General features: G+C 36.5%; 1 protein-coding gene across 10 annotated transcripts in view; it reads right to left on the reverse strand.

The window, feature by feature from the left end:
* The window catches only part of SCAPER (S-phase cyclin A associated protein in the ER), a 498,644-nt gene that overhangs the window by 124,941 nt on the left and 352,498 nt on the right, over window positions 1–21,205 (reverse strand). The window lies entirely within an intron of this gene.

Consider the following 21,205-nt stretch of genomic DNA (forward strand, 5'->3'; position numbering starts at 1 on the left):
CACTCTAAAAAAAAAAAAAAAACAAGCCAAATATTACTAGGTGCAAGGTCCATCAGCTAGATATAAAAGCTTGTAATTTTTATCCACAGCCCAGTGTTCATCAGTAACTAATTCTTGCCTCTTATTAATTTCTTAGTTGCAGCAGCAGGCAATGGAAATGTACTTACCAGTCTACTGACAAGGTCTTTATAATCTAAGATTAGATATTACCCAGGAATTTTGGGACCTAGAATTCTTTGAATAATACCCAGAAAAAAAGGTCTGCCAAAGCTCCTGTTGCTAGATCTCCTGGTCGACAAGGGCAGATGATGGAAGAAGGGAGCACACATGAGGAGAAACTAGAGGCTTTCCCTGTGAGACAAGAACTGCAGAGTTCTGGGGAGTGAGCACCACACCTGCTCAGAGACTGAGCAGGGGAGGACCTAGAGAATAAAACAGTCTAAGGTCAAACCCATCAAAGAAATGTTTTTTTTTCTTAAGGATTAAAAAATTATATGCCACTGTTCAAAGAAACATTTGGAGCAACACTCAATGGGTATTCTTCTGAGTGCTTTGAAAACTGTGATTAACCTGCATTGCCTGAGTGATTAATGTTGATTCCTGCCTGTCTGACTAAATCTCCTGCTTAAGTCCTATGTATAAGTGTTTTGATTTAGTCCCTTACAGCCAATCCTCTAGAACAACAATTCTTAAAGTGTGAACCACGGACCAGTAGCATCAATATTACCTGGGAACTTTTAGAAATGCAAATTCTCAGGTTCCACCCCAGGTTACTAAATACTAGAAACTTTGGGGGTAGAGTCCAGCAATTTGTGTTTTAACAAATTCCACAGGTAATTCTGATGCATCTTCAAGTCAGAGGGCCACTGTTCTGGAATAGGGGCTCTAGAGTTTGACAGAGCACTAGCATCACCTGTATATCTTTAAAGATATATACTTGCCTGAGTTCCTCCCCTGGAGATGCTAGTTGGGGAATGGGAGGGCTCTAGACATCTGCATGTTTCAAAAGTTCTATGAGCAATTCTGATGAAGAGCTAGAGTTGAAAAGTACAGGTCTAAGAACCAACAAGTGGGTATTCATTCATTCAACAAATATCTAAGTGCCTATGATTTTCCAGGCTCTGTGCTAGGTGGACAAGACAGACAAGCTCTCTGTCCTCATGGAGCTGATGCTCTAGTAGGAGAATGATGGTGAAGACAGCCCCTCCTGTACTTGTAATCATATGTTTGTCTGATATAGTTGTATCTTGCTTCACATAATTGATAGGTTCCTGGAAACTGAGCATTAGAATACATTGGTTAAGAGTAGAGGTACTGGAATAAGACACTAGGTTAGAAACCCAGTTGTGCCATTTGAGGTTTTAGCAAGTTACTCATTTAATATCTTAGCATCCATTTTCTTACCTATAAAACTGAGATAATAATACCTAAGCTTCACATGGTTATCATGAGAATTAAATGAGATAACAGATGTAAAATATTATACTTAGGACAGTGCCTGGCACATGCTTAAATACTTAATAATGATAGACTTCATTAGCGTTATTAATCTTATTATTCTTGTTAAGAAATGCACAAATAAAACATTTAAAAAATCCAATCAAAGTGTGCTATAGAAGCTATTATTTCCAGGATAATAAAGCACAGTGTGTCCCAAATTTCTTCATGGTATACTGGCATAAACAACGAAAGGGGGCTTCCCTGGTGGCGCAGTGGTTGGGAGTCCACCTGCCGATGCAGGGGGCGCAGGTTCGTGCCCCGGTCCAGGAGGATCCTACGTGCCACGGAGCGTCTGGGCCTGTGAGCCGTGGCCACTGGGCCTGCGAGTCCGGAGCCTGTGCTCCACGGCGGGAGGGGCCACGGCGGTGAGAGGCCCGCGTACCGCAAACAAAACAAAACAACGAAAGGACTCTAAGTTGAAGGGAGCCAGGAGGAGGCTCAGCTCTGGCCTGACTTAATCCCTGAGGATTGTACAGGAAAACGTGGCCTACATGTAACTCATTTATGACACATTGATTTGGAGGTGCTACCTAACAAATTCTCCACAAATGCAAATCAGCATTATTTCAGTTATTAGGTAACATATTTAGATTTTTCAAGAGGGCTTTTCTTTTTAATTTAAAAAATAACATGTATTTGTGATTATAAAAATAATTTTAGATAACTGTCATAACTTTGGGAAAGAGAAGCACAAATAAACAGTAAAAACTATCAAGAGATGATTGGTATTTGTACTTCCAATCTTCTCTTACAAATATTCACTTAGTTAATATGTGTACAATGAATATTTCTCCATGACATTTAATGTTCTTCTATAGGGATTTCCCTGGTGGTCCAGTGGTTAAGACTTTGCCTTCCAATGCCGGGGGTGAGTGTTGTTCAATCCCTGGACAGGGAGCTAAGATCCCACATGCCTCGGGGCCAAAAAACCAAAACATAAAACAGAAGCAGTATTGTAACAAATTCAATAAAGACTTTAAAAATGGTCCACATCAAAAAAAATCTTTAAAAAAATCCTTCTATAACACTGGTCTTCAATTTTTTAAATTAAGCAGCAGAATGCTTTCTTACTCAGAAGCTTAAAAGCTAACAAAATGTTTTTCAGAAGCCTAAACCAAAGAACAGATAAAATCAGACCTCTGCTGACTGAAGCAGAAGTGGGGGACCCAGGACCCTACTTTGTTCTCCTCTCAAAGAGCCTTGAAGGGTTCCTCAGAGACCTGGGGACACCTGTGGGTGTGTTCCCTTGGAGTACAGTAAAAACTACTGAGCTTCAATACACATAAAATTTAACTTGGTAACTTTTTGAATAGGAATGATGACCTTAGTACAACACACACAAAAAAGCATGGTGAGAAGTATCTCCCTCTTACTTATTTCCCTCAGCCAGTCAGTTCCCTACCTTAGAAATCACCATGGTTACTAGTTTACATATCTTTCCAGAAGTAGTCTGTGCATATGCAAGAGTTGTTCCCTCCCACACAAATGGTATCATACAAGACTTGGAGGGTGAAGTGAGCCAAGGCCATCTCCCCCTGCCATTGGTTGTTGTCCTTATCAAGCAAGGTTTGGAAAAGTGAGGTTTTCCTGCAGTAGTATTCAGGTTCCATTTCCCGAATTCTGTGTGTCAAGAACCAGTGGGATAACTTGTACTACTTGATTTGATTTCCTAACCTGATCTGCAGCCTTAGGTACCCATTCTGTGGTTTCCTGGTTGTGAGAGAAAGTTGTGTGTGGCATTAGCTTATTTCCTTCCTAACTTGTGTTTGGCCTCAAAGGGAGCAGCGCCCCCAGTGGATATGTCTGGTATTGTTTTGGAGTCAACAACAAAAGGTCTACAACTTTTTCCAACAGTTTTGTAGACATCCAATTTCTTATTTTAAATTCCTTTTCTGATTAAAATACTTACATTGAGAAATATTATAGATTTTAAAAGATGGAACAGTGTCATCCAATGGATATAAAATTTTACTTCAATCAATCCCTTACTATTGTGCCCAATTTTCAACGTTATAAACAACACTGTTTTAATATTCAGAGTTCTTAGTTATATGCCACAGGAAGTAAGCTCTGGCTGACTTAGATATTAAGGAAGTTAACTGACAGGCTATTGGGTATATCATAGGATTTAGAAAACACAGGCACAGAAGTTACACTGCCTGGACCAATATCCAAATCACATACCATGAAATTGATCTGCTAAAAAAACACTGGGCACCATATGCCACAGCTTGAACTCACACTATGATTTTGGACACCAGATGCAGCTGCCTCCAATTGTCAAAAGAATAGAGTTTGGGATGTCCTTGCTTCTTACTTCATTAGCCTCAGAGTAAAAGTCTGGAGTGGGTATGTTGGGTCATGAAGCCTAGGTCACAAGTTTATATACTAGACACAAAGAATACTGGGAAGCAAATACCTGGCATTCTCATGCTCTATAGTGGGAGGGCCACATTATATGCTTGGGAGCTCCACAAACATAGGATGTGCTCAATAGCACAACTCATGTTCATAATAGCTGTACTGAACAAATTCTTCTGCTTCCTTAGGATGAATTTTCAGCAATGATAATTTGAGTCAAAGGATATGAACATTTAAGATTTTTGATAGACACTGCAAAATTCAAATTGCCCACCAGAAAAAAAATATTTTAAACCAATTTATACTCCCAGAAAAAGAGTTTCTCCATGTTTTTACCAACACCAGATAATTTCATTATAAACAACTGTTACTGATCTGACAGCTAAAAATGGAATTTTTAAAGGGTTGCATTTCTTTTATTACTAGTGTGATCAAAGACTTTTTCATGTGCTTATTGCCAATGTATATTTATATTTTCTTGAATTATCACTGTGAACCTTTTACCCATTTTTCTATTGGGGGGGTCTCTCTTTTTCTTATTGATTTATAAGGCTCTTTACCAATAATAAAGATATTAACCTTTTATCATCATATGTAGCAAATAACTTTTCCAGTCTGTTGCTTATCTAACTTTTTTGTTTTCTGTCATAAAGAATGTTTTCATTTTTATTTGATAAAATCTGTCAAACTTTCCCTTTAGTACACCTGGGTATTGTGTAAAACTTAGAAGGACCTTCCCACTTCAAGATTATAAAAACATTCTTTTAAATTTACTTCTGGCATTTTCATAGATTTTTGCATTTAAATGCAAGCTATGAAATTGATTGTGGGATAAGGTATAAGGTAAGTAGCCACTTATCTTTTTGTTAATTATTCTTATCCTCTATTTTAAAATTTTTACTGGAGGTTTTTATCTTTTTCTTAGTGATTTATAAGGATTCTCTCAATATAAATATAACAAAGGGTTAATACATGTTGTTAATATATTTTCCAGTTTACCTACTGCCATTAATTTTGCTTGTTATTTTGAAAGCATTTTTTATGTACTGAAGCTAAACAATTTTAGGTAGTCAAATAATTCTTTCTTTGTGATTTATTTTTTTCTTCCTTTCCTTTTATCCTTTAAAAGGTTATTCTTCACTATAAGATGAGGTAACTACATGTCTGTGTCTAGCCATTTGTATTTATTTTTCTTTAATCATCACTGTGTGTGGTAATTTTATGGTTTTATAATTTACTATCAAATCATTTAAAATTTATTTTGGGGTGTGGCATGAGGCAGAAGCCTAAATTCCACCCCCCGCCCCAGAGATTACTCAATAATTCACCGTTTCTCTACTGGTTTGAAATGCCACCTTTACTATAACTATATATATAGGATATATTCCCTGGTTTCCTAGTCTAGTTGATAATATTGTTCAGCATTGTGCCAATATCACATTGTTTTGTGTACTGCAGCTTTATAGTGGGACTAACACATGTAACTATAGATCCCTCAAGGCTTAAAAAAAATGAGGGTACTATATTTAGAATGACACGTGGAATTATAGTTCTATAATTGTATCCTCTTTTCCCTTTGGTTTTGATCTATAATTTTTATGGTCTTGATTTCTAATCTCTTTTTTTCTGTCTTATTCAATGAAATCCCTACAACTTGTCTAAAATCTTTTGTGGAATATCGTAAGGCATAAATAAACATACACATGAAAAAGCAAACAGCACATGGTAGGGGATTTTGTCCTAAAGCCCTCTGTGCATTAAAAAAACTGCATTTACTAGTAAAGTATGGAATATGCATCTGTATAATCTTATGCTCACAAAACTCTCCAAAGAAACTTCCACAAAGAAACTACTTTCTGATGAGAAAAAAGCGGGGCGGGGCAGGTGGGGGGCAGTAACCAAAAATCTCAGGGTCAGGAAAAACTTGTCCACTTAGTAGAACTTGTTTGAAAAACAACCTCTATTTGAAGAGCACCTGTCTTAGAAAGATCATTTCTTTGAACCCAGCTTGGGTGGTCTGCCCAAGCAGCTTTCCTTGTAATTTAAAACTCAAATGACTGGAAGCACTTTTTAACATCAAACAGAAAGCCCCAGATTTTAAAAGTATCTTCTGAGAAGACAGTAAAATCTTACTGTCCTTTCTGTCAAAAGTACACTGTGGTTGGGTTTAGATAAAGGCTTTCTGCTCCAAATAATCATGAATACATGAGTGAATCTTGTGTCAGTAAGTCTTCTCACTGAAAATGTTTCCTCTGAAAAGCAGGGGACAGAAAAGGCATCACAAAGCTGGGTATTTTAGCAATAAATACAGGAACCTATTTATACCCCAAAAGGACACTAATAGAATACAAGTGTAGTACACCTCCGACATTAAGATTAGTATCTAAGATGTTATGAAATAGTTAAATAGAAAAGCCCCAGGTGGTTGCAGCCTAAGAGGACTTGATACAATAATATAACTAAGGAAGTATGTAAGTTTATATCCTTATGCAGTTTCCAGTGATTAAGACTTTTCAGGAAACACTGTTCACCAAAATCCACTATCTCATACCAGTGTCAAGAAAGCAGACATTTAAAAACAACTGCCATTGGCAGTTTAAAACCAGAGTCCTTATATTATAAATTATAATTTACCAAATGCCTCTGGCTTGCATTGAGCATTTAATAAATGGCGTATAGCTTATACACATGGAGGTGAGTGAAGGCTTTAAGTTCCTGCAGAGCAAAATTCTGTGCTAAGTAGGCACAGCAAGTAATAAGAGTCACACCAATACAGCTGCAAAGAGAAACTTGGAATTTTCATCAGTTACTGTTTTGGCCCTCATGTAAGAAAAGGATTGGCTTGATGTGGATAAGTGTAGGAAAGAGACAGAACATCACAAAACACAGCAAATGATATAATTTAAGGAAAGAAGATTATCTGGACTGAACCAGAACACACAGCCCTGGAGTAATACCAGTTTCCTAGGGAAGGGAGAAATGAATATTAAAACTAGAGCTCTCAAACATATTATAATTTACCACGTACATTTTGTTTGCATTAAGCATTTAATAAATGGCATATAGCTTATATGCATTGCCATTCTCAAATTATGTTTTGTCTTTATAAAGCTCCAAACTAAAATAACTTTTTAAGATATTATTAAAAAGAATTATTTGAAACTAGGGAGATGCAACTGCAATTAGAAATCTAACACCCTAACTGGACCCACCAAGTGAGTGGCCCCTCACAGAACGGGGCCTGTGATGTAGGCCTGGCCCTGCAGGACTGGCCCACCTGAAAGCTGCATGTGCCAATTCTGGAGGCTAAAAACTGAGACTAGTGTCAAAGCACGGAAAACTCTATTCTATTATACAACTACCTTAAGTTAGTTCTAAGCAAGGTCCTTGCCTGGTTCATCCTTTTTGGGGCCCTCATAGTATGCAGCACAGAGCTGGCTGTGCACAGAGATGTCTAAATGAAGGGACAACTGTCTTCCTTGTTTCAAGGAGAATATACAAGAATGTACAACTGTGGAACATGCTAACGCATTAATTAACCACATTTTCCACTATTCTGCTTTTTTAAACACTCATTAGAATGACTGGGGTGGGAACCCATCCCCAGTTAAAGATCAAGTATCTTGTAAATTCATATTGCTATTTCAGATTCAAACTCAGGACTACGGGATTTTTTCTTCAAACTCTTCTATCAACATATAACAGCTCTCTTTCCTCTCTTTGACACTGAGAATCCTGGTCCTTAAGAGCAGCAAGGATGACAGAGTTAGAATACCCATAATTACTTATTTGCTTTATGCTACATTATAACACACAGCAGTTTGAGAATAACAAAATTAATAGTACACTAATTATGATTACTGAAAACAGTTAAAAATATTTTGGCATATGCCGTACCTATCCCTCACCTCCAAAGAGGCTGTACTAGCTACACCGTCAGAACATACAGTCATCTCATACTACACTCTCCCTCTTAATCTTCTTTAGTTTTAGTGCCATAATTACATATTTAATGTTCACTATCAGTCCACACGTCAATGTATCTATATGCATTGCTTGTCTGAAGCTTGTTCTCTATTAGACTCCTTAGCAAGGTCTTGTGGGAACAATATTCCCTGAGTTCTTGCATACTGATAAGTGTCTGTGCCTTTTATAAGGGAAGGTCAATTTTGCTGAATATAAACTCCTTGGCATGTATCTTCTTTTCTTGAGTGTATTAAAAATGTTACTTCATTTTCTTCTGAAATAAAACACTGATATTGAAAAGTCTAATGATAAATGAATTTTCTTTCATTTATATATCATGTGCTCTTTTGAACTTTCAATATGTAATTTTAAAATTTGAAGTACAATTTATACACAGTTACCATTTACCCTTTTTAGTGCACAGAGTTTTGACAAATGCGTTCAGCAGTGAAACCACAACCACAATAAAGATATAGAACCATCATCTCCCAAATTCCCCTGGATGGTTACTTTCTAGTCATCTCCTCTCCTAACCCCTGACTATCACATATCTGTGTTCTAATTCTGTAGTTTTGCCTTTTTCAGTCATAGAAATCGAATCATTCCATATGCAGCTTTTTGACTCTGGTTTCTTTCACTTAGTACAATGCATCTGAGATTCATCCGTGTTGCTGCATGCATAGACAGTCTGTTCCTTTTTATTTCAGAATAGTATTTAATTGCATAGATACTTTCCATGCTTATGGATTGCTTATTCATTTACCAGTTGAAGAATATTTGGGTTGTTTCAAGTTTGGGGCAATTATGAATAAAGCTGCTATAAACATTCATTTACAGGTTTTTGTGAGCACATATTTTGTTTTATTTATCTGGGGTAACTAGGAGTGGGACTGCTGGGCCATATAGTAAGTATATATTTAATTTTATGAGAGACTTACACACTGTTTTCCAAAGTGGCTGTTCCATTGTGCATTTCCCACTAGTAGTGTAAGTAAGAGAGTTACAATTGCTCTGTATGCTCACCAGCACTTGGTAGTATCAATTTTCTTTTTTATGAAATTTTAGTAGGTATGATGAAGTTTCTTCTTGTGGTTTGAACTTGTATTTCCTAATGAGGTAGAGCATCTTTTCATACACTTACTTGCCATCTGTGTGTCTTCTTCGGTGAAGTATCTATTCAAATCTTTTGCACATTTATTACTTTTTATTCTGTAATGCATCCAAAGCACATAAAACACTTCCTGGTCTATACGTATCAGGAACTGAAAAATAAACACTGACAACAGAGCGAATGAATATAATACTCTCTTCCTCAACCAAAAAAGGTAGAGAAAGAACACTACCCAGCTTGGAAAACATGTGGAAAGTTCATGATTTTTAAATTTTTAAAACAAATAAAATCAGCTTTCATTTGCAAATATTTTAGTATCAGATCTCTTAGTTCTTCTCTACAGAAAGTAGAAAGATTCTAGTGTATATTACTGAACCAGTGAATTTAAAATTATAAAACAACATGGAATGCTAACATGGAGTGTTAACAGAGAGTGCTATTTGATTGTGCTTATAAAGTTATTTATTGAGGCAAGGGAGAAAATTTTCTAAAGCAGTCTCATTTTAATAATGTTCACTTGGTCTGTTGTACCAAATAGATTTTAGACATATAGTACTGATTAAAATAAACTGAATGAAAGCAAAGCAAAATAGTATTTAACATGGAAAATGTATTTGCAAAAAGTTCTATATGTGGTCTTGCATACATGGAAGTCTTTTTAAGTGTTATTATGTTATTGAGAAAATTTGAAGATATTGAATAAGCAAGTCTTGGTTAATAAGAAAATGTCTTCTCAGCAAGAAATCTGAGGACAGAAGAATGATGCAGAAAATTTAATAAGGAAGAGATGATTCAGTTTTTATATTTTTGTGACCACAAAGAATGTGGACTTGTGACAGAATTTGGAGGTATTTTTGCAGTGGACATTTGGACATTTGGATCCGTGTGAGCTGCGGATAAAGAGGAAAACTTTTCCCACTGGCACAGTGATGACTAGTGTAAATCCACACTGCCTTCTCTACCTCTGACTCCCTCCATTCTGATGTTAGAACACTTAGGGTGGGTGGGGATAGCAGGGGGGGCCAACATCCAGGAACTGCAAATCAAGACAGCTCAAGGGGTCTTGACGAGACGCTAATAATGCTGCTGACCAACCAATCTTTACTATGGGTATGTATATTATGTGCATCCTACACTTCAGTTTGCATCAAAATTCAATGTAACAATCACAAATGATTATTACATTGCATATCATATTCTACAATGTAACATTTTAATAACACTGAGATTAATTTTTTAATTAAATGATTTTCCTAAGTATAATGATGTCTCAGAGCAGGAGTAAGAAACTTTCAAGTGGATATGTTATTTCAAGGGTTCTTCTTTAATTGGTGAATTTGGGACAATTAGATAGGCAATTTAATTATTCCACAGAGACATATTCTAATTTTAAATGTGAAACCATATATATTTTAAGCAAAACCTAATTAGACTTTCTGCATTTCCTAAAATTAACCTCCCACTGAGAAGGTGTTATGTTTCAAAGATTACAAAAATATATTTAAAAATGTAGGATGAGCATCAAATTAAAACATTAATTTTAAAGTCTAGTGTTAAACTCTGTCTTGTCTAATAACAAGACAGTTATGATTAGCAAGTCTTTAGATATGTTCTTAAGTAGGATCTGGTTATATAATTTTAAAGTCACAATTAAACATGTTGGCTCTGGAGAAGACCCCAGGTGGTTTGCAGTGTTAAACAGCAGATTAAAGTTGACACAACTAATTTCTTTACTTAATCTTATTAGTGGTACAACAGCTGTCAACTGTAACCATTTCTGTTCAGCCTTCCGAGACATAAACAAAATGCTTCAATATGTCAAATGGAGATGAGTATTTATCAATCACTATGGCTAATTAGCTTGCAAAACAATGTTTTTACTTTTATTGTCTTGAGGAAAGTTATTCACTTCTAGTAAACCTTGATCTAAAAATAGACATTTAGAATTATATTACAATAATTCTGCCTAGAAATAAGGAATTGCTTATTAACAATGGATTGTATCCTAAATTTCACCCACACTGGCAAATACCATTTTATTAACACTTAATGAGGGGCTATAATGTAGCAGATACATGGGTGGCACATGGTTTCCACCTCTATAGTACCCACATCTGTTACTGATGGGAAATAAGTCTTATGATAAATTTACTCCATATTTGCCACCTGATTTAAGTCATGAGAAGGGTGTTTAAGGTAACACAGAAACGTTGCACTGCTTTTTTAGACTTCATTGCTATATCTTCTCTGAACATTTTGTCTCACATATACAGATAGTTACAAGTGGTTTTGGTTCATCTTTCCCAATTTCTGTTAGATCATTCCTGTTGTCCCTCTTTGGCTCCTAACCTGTTAGGAGGGAAAAATCATTCCACAAGCATTTTCTGTACCCACACCAAGAAGCCACTACAATAATTGGTTTAAAAGCCTTAAACCAATCAACCAAACAATACCACCTCCACCAAAAGTAAAAAACTAAACAAATAAACTAAATAACAACAACAAAAAACCCCCAAGCTACTCACAGGAATGATGACAGTAATATTTTATAAGATATCAAAGAAATATTAAATTTTTAAAAGTTAAATATTCACATATCAGAAACAAAATATAGCCATCATTACCCTGTAAATACCAGCTTTGTAAGAGATCCACTGAGGACCCTTATAGACTCAAACAAATTAAATCGCACTTTCTGCATACACCTTCAATAATTCAAATTTTTTTTGTTATGTGGTGTAGAGTAACTTACTGATTAGTCTTATCTTTCCAGTTGTGATGTAAGCTCTTTGAAGATAAAAATCTCACATATCTCAGAAGAAATTTAACAAATACCTGCAGACTGATAATATCTCTCTTTGGTGATACCATGTAGGCAATAAGGTAGAGAAGGAAGAGTACCAGAATAGAATGCACAGTCCTAGCTGCCAGTGTGATAACTGATGGTAAATTGTTCAGTCTTTTTAAGCCTTAGTTTCTTCATTTATATAATGTGATAAATTGGTGAAGACAAGCCAAAAACTCTGTTAAATAAATGTAATATATTTATAAAACAGTTTTATTACTCTTGTATTTCTGACAATGCCAAGTGTTTTGCAGGGATTCAAAACAACTTCTTTGTAAAGGTTCTCTCTCTCACTCATCTTTTACCCACAATACTAAACAAAGTACTAAGTACATGGCAATAAAAGAATATATTAAATGACTGAATTCTTCTTTGGTTAAAATAGCATAAGCGGGCCTCCCTGGTGGCGCAGTGGTTGAGAGTCCGCCTGCCGATGCAGGGGATACGGGTTCGTGCCCCGGTCTGGGAGGATCCCATGTGCCGCGGAGCGGCTGGGCCCGTGAGCCATGGCCGCTGAGCCTGCGCATCCGGAGCCTGTGCTCCGCAACGGGAGAGGCCACAACAGTGAGAGGCCCGCATACCGCAAAAAAAAAAAAAAAAAATAGCATAAGCAATATGGGCTTAAATTAAGGTAGTGGCAGCACTAATAGAAAGATGAGTGAATGAAATAGATATAAACTTTTCTTGCCAAAATGTGAAATAAATAAGGAATAAATACCTTTACTTTTCCGTGAATTAGTCATTTTGTCCAATTCCCTCAGACTTAATTATTTTTGATATTGTACTGACAGTGTTCTAATATTTTTTCCTCTTATTAGAACATTTGTGTCCTAAGAATATCAAAATGTGTACAGCGTCCCAAGCACATCCTATTATTTCAGGCCTCCATGATCTTGCACATGCTGTGCTCTCTGCCTAGTAGGATTTGTTAATTTGGCAAACTCTGAATCTATCTTTTAAAACCCAATTTAGATGGCATATCCTACAGGAAAGATTCTGTGTCCTCCTATGGCAGTTAATTACTCCATCCTTCATGTTATCTCTGTACTTGGTGCATACTTCTAGTTATACTTAGCACATCATACTAAATTACTTCTTCCCCTGTTTAGCTCACCTCTTAATGAATGAGCCCGCTGAGGGTATGGACAATGTTTTATTTCCACAAGTCTACTGCTCAGCACACAACTCTCAATCAGAATTGTACCAACCTCCTAGGTATGTGTGTAAAGGTATAATAACATATTTGGTTGTCACAATAACTGAGGGCAGAGGTATTTAATGGGCCAAGGGATATTACACACCTTGCAGTGTGCAGGGCAATCCCGCATTCTGACCCAGTGCTACTGGTATCCCATGCTAGAGTGTGACAATTCACAAAGCCCTTTCCTACATATTAGCATTTCACCTTCACAACAACCCTGTGAGATAGAAATCTTTCCCCCCATTTCCCAGATGAAAAATACTACAGCACAAAAAGGTCTTAAGAGACAGGTCTCACATTAAATACTGGCAAAGCTGGTATTTGAACTCTAATGCTCTGACTCTAAATCCCAGCTGAGTTTAATCCATTAGTGCATTATATTCCTTTTTCTCTAATTCTAAATACAGATATTCCTGGCTTCAGTTCTAGAACTAATCAAGTGGGAAAGTGAATATGTTTATAGAAGTAGATTTTAGCCTAAAATATATTATGTGTTAGACTGTGTACATATTTGTAAAATGTGATATTATAATCTTCATCCTATTTAGGTGTTTCTCAAGAATCTAAGTCCCAGATGGTAACAAAAGAAAAGAGGTTACAAAGTTAGCAAAGTGCAACATAGTTCATAATTCTGAAAGTGCTACAGAGTATTTCAGTAAGACTGCTGTGTTACACTGTCTAGAACACCAAAGGACTTGGTCACAAGCTCTACATCAATTGTTTAGTGCATTGACACTTTCCTCACAGAAATACACTGCTGATTTTAGAAGGAAATTAATAAGAAAATAGGATTCACTTAATAGAAATTAGCTTTACAACCATCTTTGCTGGAATGCATAAATTTGAAAAATAGAGAGATTTGTATTTACATTAACTCAAATGTCAATGCTGAGAACTATTTATATGAATTTTTATTTTCAGTAAGGCAATAACCTGAACTCTGAATCAATAGCTAGGCTTGATGAAAATGATTCCCTGGAGAAGGCATTAGTGTAAAGGAAATAGCAAGCAAGTTAGAGCCTCAAATAAGCTGTGAGTAACATCCCAGGAGTTATTTACCAGTGACAGTCCAAGTTAAAGATTTTCTTAAGTAGACACGTAACCAAAAATGTTCAACCAACAAAATATTACCTGAGAACTTTCTACATGGAAAGAAAATGCCTTAATGTAGACTGGGCTAAGAAAGAAGCTTCAAAACTGCAAATTTTATCAGAAAACATGAATCCAGCATCTACCAGTGCAATTTTGGTAAAACAACAACCCCATCTAGAATGAAGTTTTGCATTTCTTATTGGGAAAGAGAGAGAGAGAGGAATAGGATGATGCAATGCTCTGAAACTTGCATCAGGTACTTGATTATGTCATGCTTTGGGATAGATGTTTAATAATATGGAGATATTGTGTGGTTTCCCTGAGAAGAACAAAATTGCAAGTCCAAAAAAAGCTTGAACTGAAATAAGTCAACGTTTTTCTTTTTTTTTTTTTTTTTTTTTTTTTTTTTTTTTTTTTTTGCGGTATGCGGGCCTCTCACTGTTGTGGCCTCCCCCGTCGCGGAGCACAGGCTCCGGACGCGCAGGCTCCGGACGCACAGGCTCAGCGGCCATGGCTCACGGGCCCAGCCGCTCCGCGGCACATGGGATCCTCCCAGACCGGGGCACGAACCCGTATCCCCTGCATCGGCAGGCGGACTCTCAACCACTTGCGCCACCAGGGAGGCCCAGTCAACGTTTTTCTTACTTCTTTTAAGTACTATAAAAAAATGACTTAACAGAAAAATCATGTGTCTTTTACCAATGCTGTATCTTTCACCTAGCAGTTGAAACTGCACTGTTAAATCTTAAAATAAAGGCATATTATTCAGTTCTTAAAAATATAATAAAGCTTTACCTTGTAGTATAGGATTAACATTCTGAGCTGCATCATGCTGTCAGGACTTGAGTGGGGGGTTGGGGGGTGGTGACTGCTCTTGCAATCTCCTCACATTCAAAACATCTTAACCTCAGCTTCAAAACAGGCAACTGGTTCTAATTTCAGAAGATAACTGGTGCAATGATTAAGTTCATCATGAACAAATATTTTTTATTAAAAAGTTGGACTATGGTCCATTATGATCAAGTCTGAGAAAATAGAGTCTAAGAAAATATACTTCTAGTTTTTGTAAAAATAAGACAGTGTTACTGGGATTCAAACTAAGTTCTAATTATAAAGTTAATAATGAGGTAATCAATCTGGGACCCAAGGGCCAACCAAGAAAGTTAACACTTGAGGGCTATAAAGAACATGAGTAGTACTGTTACTTCTTCTTGCAGAACTTATGTATTGTTATTAAAGAACAATACACAATACATTTTCCAATCTTTGATGCTGAAAATAAGCTCTTCACTCTAGAGTATGTTACTTGAAGTGTGCTTACCTTAGCATCCAGGGACAGAATGTTTAATGTATATAATTTTCTATACAGATTCTCCAAACTGGGGTTAGGAGAAAAAAGGAAAGTTCTGCCAGTCCCAGATTGTAGAAACATTTAATGTTCATAAAGAACTATACCCTAGAGAACTTGTAAAACGTGCTTTCTCTATTTCTACTTTAAAACGTGGGCATTCATTCATTCTTCCTTGGTATGAAAGAATTTAGAAAAACAATTCTATGAGGTTGCAAGGAAGGTTCTATAACATAGTCCCATATTTTCAACCCAATCTAGAGTTTTAAAAAATCTTTAATATTTGTATTTAAAAGTATCAGGCTCTAGGTTGGAAAGGACAGAAATTTATTCAAAATATGTCAAGTAAAAAGAGACATTTACTGTAAGGCTGTTGGGAACTTTCACGTGAATCCAGGAGAAAATGAACTACCAGACTTCAGGAGGGCAGGAACAATGCCAGCTCTGTGGACTGGGCCTACTCTCATTTCCAGCCCCCTTTTCTCTCATGAAGCAGTTCTGGTCTCCTCCTTTCTCCCAACTGGCTTTCATTAGTCCTGCTAAACTTGGAGTGAACACAGCCCTGTAATGACCATCCCAGAAGTTACTCTACATGATTTTTCAAATTCAAACACACACACACACAAAATGGGTTGGAGTTTTATAATTTTCCAACTGCAAATTCCTGAGAGAGAAACTTGACTGGACCAGTTTAATTTTGGGGGCTGCGTTTTAAGCCTGATATTGCTGGCTGGTCTACAGATTGGCTGCTTTTGAGTCAAATGTCCATTCTTGGTTTAACCAGCTATGGACATTGAGGGAAACACCCTATGGCATAAAATATAGCTGCTTAGAAGAGGCACAGCTGCAATGCCTAGAACATGTAGTATTCATAACACCCATAAAAAGGGAACAACAAATAGGAATGGAGCTGAGGCGAATATGAAGTGAATATGACAAGCCAAGAAGAAATAAAGGGTAGCAGGGTAGGAAGCTCATGGTGAAAACAGGTTAACGGAGTCTGGATTGTGTTACACACTGAAGAGAAAGGCAAAGATTTAACAGTAGATGAGCTCCAAAGAGAACAGACACGTGAGTCAAGAGACCAGAATAAGAAGCAAGCTATAGGCCAGGCACATGAGGCCAGGCATCTGAGGAAACTAAGTTTGCAGACATTAGATACGTAACAAAATGTTCCTTTTATGAAGAGCTTACATAAACCACCAGGCTGGCTACTCCACATAGGTAATACAGCAGGCTAGTACTAATGATATTTAGAGTTTAACCCACCTCATTTCCCTGTAAGTTCCCTAAGGACAAGGTCTATTTCAAATGATTCCTAGATGTGGCAATCCCATTCCCATGTCCATATGTACATACAACTGATCCCAAGAAAGGAATCCCTAGAGAACAGTTTCCCTGGGTATCAGGATCAGAAGCCCTACGTCATGTACCTGCTTCTGGTATACACGGGATATCCCTTTTCCACTATGAAATGAACTGCATCAGTCGCTACCCTGTGAGTATCACTAGACCAAGAAAAAGGAACAGACACCTTTAGGGATGAAACCTCAATAATCATGGGAGAGTAATTCTGAACACTCTGCCATTTGGAAAGAAGAAACACTCTTTGAAAAAAGAGTATCATGGCTCTCTTTCAGGTTGCAGTCATGCCCCAAACATTGTTGCTCCTGACCCTCATTCTGGCAGCGGTCACGTACATGGCTTCCGGTGACTGTGAGGAGTGAACAAGGGAAGCCACGCAAAGCATCTGACACACGGACTGGCACTGAGGATGCTCTCAATAAATGTTAAGTTCTGCCTCCCCACCAACTTCAAAGGATCAAGCAAACGCAATATTGACAAGTAGATAAATTGCACAAGTTTATGTTATTTTACTTTGGAGAATAAATTTGTGATCTTCCTAGTAAGCAAGGCACTACCTCACATCATCCTAAATTTATTTATTTTTACTGTATTCAGTGACTATTGTTCTACCTGAGACTGATTTACTAGATAGATAAATGTATATACTCTAAAGAAGCAAAAAAGCAACTTAATTTGTTTGATGTGAATAGAGAGGTATACTTTATAAAGGCCACAGCAGCAGGAAGAATTTATTTTTCATCATAGATTAAAACGGGGGTAATCTTATATAAACCCGTGTACTCTGATTCTAAAAATGTGATAAGGACAACAACCAAGAATATAGTTCTAGCATTCTCTTTGACCTTCTGAGGAAAGAAGTTACAGATATAAGATATACAAATTCACAGAAGTTTAAAGATGGAATAAAAACATATTGCCTTAAGTCTAGCTAACAGAGTGGTCAAAATCAGTAGGGCCTTATTTGGCTAAGATTGAGATGTGATCATATTTTAAGTCCACAGAGTCAAGTATTTGAAGCAGTGTGCTCTTTTACTGCTTTACTTCCGTGTCTCAGAAAATGAATTCATTCATGTATTCAAATGATATTTATTAAGATATCATATGATTTATAAGTAATGTATTTACTATGGTCTCTGATCCCAAGGAATTATAATATCTCTGAGAAGATAACACAACAAATGGAGTACTTGGCAACATTAAATAAAGTGCTAAATTGGACTATTCTCTAAATTGTTTGATATTTCTTCAGTGGTTTAGATGAAGATACATATCTTTTACAGATTAACTTCAGGAGTGGCACAAAGTTAAAGAAAAAGAAACTAAATTAGAGGCCAAATCAGGATCCAAAAAGGATCTTGACAGGCTGGGCCAAAATTAACCAGGATGAAGTTTGGACTTAGGGTGAAAAACACAAATGACCAAGTAAAATTAATAGATCATAGATTCTTGGAACCCAAAGTGACACAGACTTAGGGATTTAAAGTTCAATAATTAAGTAGGGTAAGTGGAGTCAAAACAATAACAACTAAGAAAAACACCCCATTGATATTAACTAAGTGCTTTCTTTGTGCAGAGCACTTAATAAATACACACACTTTTAGCAGTCAACAAGCCCTACCCTGGTAGGGTTACCATTTAACTGAGGCTCTGTTACAAGTAATTTAGCCCATGATCCCATAGCTACCAAGTGAAAAGCAGAGATTTAAGCTCAGATCTGACTGCAGAGCCTGTCTGTTCTCCATTATACCATGTGGTCTGCACTGCTCCATGTTGATAAGACTACTTCCATATTAAAAAATTGTGTCCAGAGGGACAATGGAGGAAGAGAAGCAAGGCTGATGGAGAAGAAAGAGGGGCTGGTGAGTTCTGCTACAGAACAACCTAGAGCAGCTTAGAGAATAAAATAGTTAAGTACAATAGCTTAACTATTTGGCCCCTTTTTTGTCCATGAGTACCTGTCAAGAACTAGGAATACCAGGTAAGTAAAAGGCAACCTGGAAAAGACAGCCCAGTATCATTTTTGGTGGTCCAAAAGGTTTGCCGGCTTCTTTATGAAATATGAACATTTACTGCTGCCTGAAAAGGGCTTGGAGATGTGGAATGCCAGCAAGTGTCAACTCTCACTTCTGTTATCATTGCCACTATGTAAATATACTATAAAAACACAACACAAAGTTTAGGTCACAGCAGCTCCACCTTCTTATTTACATAACATGGGGCATTCTTTTTGCTCAAAGAAAATGACAAATTACCATTTATTTTCAAATATTAAAAGCTATGTTAAGAGGCAAACTAGTATATATAGAATGTACAAATAACAAGGTCCTAATAGCACAGGGAACTATATTCAATATCCTGTGATAAACCATAATGAAAAATAATATAAAAAAGAATGTACATATGTATAACTGAATCACCTTGCTGTACAGCAGAAATTAACACAACACTGTAAATAAACTATACTTTGATTTTAAAAAAAAGCTATGTAAAAAAACAACTGTTATTAGCCTAAACCAAAGAAAAGGTTAGAATATGTCATTCATTGTTTTGTACTTGTTTTCTCCAAGTAAAATTAGGAGGCAGAATAACATGAGGCATTCCAAAAGTAGATACAACATGAAATGAAAATTGCCTTGTTAAAAAAGAGGGGATATATGTATACGTATAACTGATTCACTTTGCTGTACAGTAGAAACTAACACAACATTGTACAGCAACTATACTCCAATAAAAATTCAAGAAAAAAAAAGAAGGAAAATTGCCTTGTTTCACGGTGATCTTTCTTGGCACTGAAAATAATTTTACTGGAGCACATTTGTTAAAAAGGTTGATTTTAGAATACCATATCCCGACCAAGTCTTTTCAGTAATAACTGATTATATATATATATATATATATATATATATATATATATATATATATATATATAAATTGAAGTATAGTTGATTTACAATATTGTGTTAGTTGTAGGTGTACAGCACAATGGTTCAGTTTTTTTTGTTTTTGTTTTTGTTTTTGTTTTTGTTACGTGGGCCTCTCACTGTTGTGGCCTCTCCCCTTGCGGAGCACAGGCTCCGGATGCACAGGCTCAGCAGCCATGGCTCACGGGCCTAGCCGCTCCGTGGCATGTGGGATCTTCCCGGACCGGGGCATGAACCTGTGTCCCCTGCATCGGCAGGCGGACTCTCAACCACTGCGCCACCAGGGAAGCCCCCACAATGGTTCAGTTTTATCTATATATCTATAAATCTATAAGCATATCTATCTATCTATATCTTCTTTTTCAGATTCTTTTCCTTTATAGGTTATTATAAATACTGAAATACTGAACATAGTCCCCTGTGCTATACAGTAGGCCCCTATTGGTTACCCATTTTATACATAGTAGTGTGTATATGTTAATCCCAACCTCCTAATTTATCCCTCCTCTACCCCTTTCTCCTTTGGGAACCAAAAGTTTGTTTTCTATGTCTGTGGGCCTATTTCTGTTTTGTAAATAAGTTCATTTGTATCTTTTTTGATTCCACATATAAGTGATATCATATGATAACTGTCTTTGCCTGGCTTATTTCACTTAGTAGGATAATCTCTAGGTCCATCCATGTTGTTGCAAATGGCATTATTTCATTCTCTTTCATGGCTGAGTAATATCCCATTGTACATGACAAACCCACACTTAATATCATACTCAATGGTGAAAAGCTGAAAGCATTTCCTCTAAGATCAGGAATAAGACAAGGATGTCCACTCTCACCACTTTTATTCGACATAGTTTTGGAAGTCCTAGCCACAGCAATCAGAGAAGAAAAAGAAATAAAAGCAATCCACGTTGGAACAGAAGAAGTAAAACTGTCAGTGTTTGCAGATGACATGATACTATACATAGAAAATCCTAAAGATGCTACCAGAAAACTACTAGCGCTCATCAATGAATTTGGTAAAGTTGCAGGACACAAATACACAGAAATCTGTTGCATTTCTATACACTAACAGTGAAAGATCAAAGAGAAGAATCAAGAAAACAATTCCATTTACCATCGCATCAGAAAGAATAAAATACCTAGGGATAAATCTAGCAAAGGAGGCAAAAGACCTGTACTCTGAAAACTATAAGACACTGATGAAAGAAACTGAAGATGACACAAACAGGTGGAAAGATATACTGTGCTCTTGGATTGGAAGAATCAATATTGTTAAAATGAATATATTACTCAATGCAGTCTACAGATTCAATGCAATCCCTATCAAACTACCAATGGCATTTTTCACAGAATTAAAACAAAAAATTTTAAAATTTGTATGGAAACACAAAAGACTCTGAATAGCCAAAGCAATCTTGAGAAAGAAAAACGGAGCTGGAGGAATCAAGCTCCTTGACTTCAGACTATAATACAAAGTTACAGTAATTAAAAT

Source organism: Mesoplodon densirostris, chromosome 4, assembly GCF_025265405.1.
Source record: "Mesoplodon densirostris isolate mMesDen1 chromosome 4, mMesDen1 primary haplotype, whole genome shotgun sequence".
Taxonomy (NCBI): domain Eukaryota; kingdom Metazoa; phylum Chordata; class Mammalia; order Artiodactyla; family Ziphiidae; genus Mesoplodon; species Mesoplodon densirostris.